We start from the raw sequence: 3,282 nt of genomic DNA on the forward strand, positions 1-3,282 counted from the left end.
GTAAAAATATCATCTTCATCAAATATAGCATCCCCAAGCTTATGAATTTGCATATCCCTAGCACCATGGATATTCAAAGAATTCATACTAGCAACATTGCAATCATGCTCATCATTCAAAGATATCATGCCAAACATTTTATTCCATTCTTCTTCTATCAATTGAGCACAATTTTCCGATCCATCATTTTCAAGAAAGATATTATAAAGATGATCAATAATATGATGCAACCTCAATTCCATTTTTATGTAGTTTTTATTATGAACCAAACTAGTGATAAAACAAGAAACTAAAAGATTCAATTGCAAGATCTAAAGATATACCTTCAAGCACTGACCTCCCCGGCAATGGCGCCAGAAAAGAGCTTGATGTCTACTACGCAACTTTATTCTTGTAGACTCGTGTTGGGCCTCCAAGCGCAGAGTTTTGTAGGATAGTAGCAATTTTCCCTCAAGTGGATGACCGAAGGTTTATCAATCTGTGGGAGGTGTAGGATCAATATGGTCTCTCTCAAACAACCCTGCAACCAAATACAAGAAATCTCTTGTGTCCCCAACACACCCAATACAATGGCAAATTGTATAGGTGCACTAGTTCGGCGAAAAGATGGTGATAAAAGTGTAATCTTGATGGTAGAAATATATTTTTATAATCTAAATAAATAAAAACAGCAAGGTAGCAAATAGTAAATGGGCACAAAAATGGTATTGCAATGCTTGAAAATGAGGCCTAGGGTCCGTACTTTCACTAGCACTAGTACAGCGAGCTGCTAAACAAACGGTTTTAACCCTTTTCCGCGACGGCCTTTGGAACCATCTCCAAGTGAGTGTGGGCGATAGGGGGGGTCCTTCCCACACGACCCAGAAACTGTCGAGGATATGCCCTCCTGGCACACACACGCTCGGCAAAATGAGGTCGTGTGCGACCGGCGAGCACTCAAATACAGAAATACGTACAGTAGTGCTAAAAAATACAATTATACAGGCAAAATAATTTTCGGTCGTAAGTACATCCTACACAGTCAACCAGCGCTAAACGTTTCCATTCATATATACATCCCACGCAGTCGCTCCAAGGAAAACGTTTCTGTTCGCAAGTACATCACAAACAATTTTTCCGGTTAAATCGTTTGTGATAGCGTTTCCATTGCACACGGTATTAACAATTTTATCGTTTGCGTTATTGAATTCATCACACACGGTGCCTAGAAGAAACTGTGTGTCAAGGGCTGTCCATCACACATAGTTTTTATGTGGTAAACGTTTGTGCCAGGTGGCCTAACGCAAACAGTTTTCAAGAGGATGTCGTGTGTGATTGTTCATTAATCTAACACGGTTTATTCCTAGAAACTGTGTGCGTTATTGAATGAATCACACACAGTGTTTTCTCAATAACCGTTTGCAATAGAAAAACCCAATTAGCAGGCTAATTATCCGATTATTCATAATCCATTTATTAATCTAATTGACATTTCATATTAAGCACACAATATATTTCATTTTCATAATTGAAATACATCAGAGTACAACATCATATAGCTTCAGCACTCAGCTACCCCATTACACAACTACACCAGGACTAAGTTTCACATGCAACATCTATAATCTTTTGAAATTAGCATCATAGGCGGTACATAGACAGATGTATCTCATCTGGAAAACTGCTGAAGCAGAAGGCGAATATTGAGCCTTCATTGATGTTGAAGGTCTTTGTAACTTTAGGCCAGTGCCTGTGGATGATTGACCGTCCATCCTTCGTCCTCTTCAGGAACACTTCAATATTGAACCGTGGGTGTTGTATGAATACCTTCCTCGCCTCCTAACCATACAGGTGGTTTGAGAGGTAATCATCAGTGAACTGCTTTGGAAAGGCCTGAAAACAAGGATGTGCATAAATATCTTCTCTATATTGGAAATGGGGCAAAGGAATAAAAAAGGCAAGGTATAATAGTTAGTACCATCCTGTAGTGAACTGATGTCTTCTTCATTTTGCAGACAAAGATCTTGTTGTTTTTTGTCGCTAATTTCTTTATCCTAACAATCTTTCTGAGTTTCTTCACTTGACTGGTATTCATGGACAACTCATTTCCCCATATGCAAAAAGGGTCTAATAGTGGGTCAAAACCTCTGACAGCAGGACCTACATGTGCAAGACCAAATTGTTAAAAACCTAAATATTAGAATGGTTCCTGCAATTGCACAATAATGTGCTATTAGACAACGGACCATGCACGTGCTAACCTCGATTGTAAACCTCAGGTTAAGTAATTGTTCGCATGCTATCAGTAAAATATGTTGATGAAAAATAAGCACATTGCAGATTCATCAGATTAATTCAAGCCACATGGAAAACACATTTATCCAAACCAAGCATGATTAAGAACTAGGAAATATAGCACTTGTATATATTTCTCATGTATTAAGTGCAGCCAAATTTGATTTATTCCTCACATGCACAACAATACAAAATTCTACCCACGACAATTGGACATCGCAGTGTAGAATTGAACCAAGCAGTTAGCTAAACACCACAACAAATGAACCAAACATTAACTGAGCACCACATTGCACAATATAACATACTCCTAATAGAAGATCAGACAGTTAACCAAACCAAGAATGCTTAACAACTTGGAAATATAGCAATTGTATTTGTTCTCATGTATTTAGTACAACCAAATTTGATTTAGTCCTCATATGGTATACAATAACAGAATGCAGCCACAACAACTGAACATCGCATTGCAGAATTGAACCAAGCAGTTAACTAAACACCACAACAAATGAACCAAACGTTAACTGAGCACCACATTGCACAATATAACATACTCGTAATAGAAGATCAGAAAGTTAACCAAACCAAGCATGCTTAACAACTTGGAAATATTGCACCCTGAATAATTGAACATCACATTTGCAGAATTGAACCAAGCAGTTAACTGAACACCACATTGCACGACATATAGAACATATACACTATAGCAGAAGATTGCATGGTAAAAGTAGATAGCACAATTCACTATAATTTCTTAAGGAAAGGCAGTAGCTAGCAAATGATGGCCTCGAGAAAACGCCACAAATTGTCGTTTAAAGCAGCCAACCACGTCACGGCGTCGGCGCACGAGGCGTCAACGGTGGCCTCGAGGGCGAGGTGCTCCTCCAAGATCTGGGGGTCAGCACGAATCGCAGCCATCGCGACCTCATCCACGCGTGCGGCCGCGATTTGCTTCTCCGCTACCAAATGCTCCTTGAGATCCTGGCTATACTGCGTGCACCATGGCTT

Source organism: Aegilops tauschii, chromosome 6 (genome assembly GCF_002575655.3).
Source record: "Aegilops tauschii subsp. strangulata cultivar AL8/78 chromosome 6, Aet v6.0, whole genome shotgun sequence".
Lineage (NCBI taxonomy): Eukaryota > Viridiplantae > Streptophyta > Magnoliopsida > Poales > Poaceae > Aegilops > Aegilops tauschii.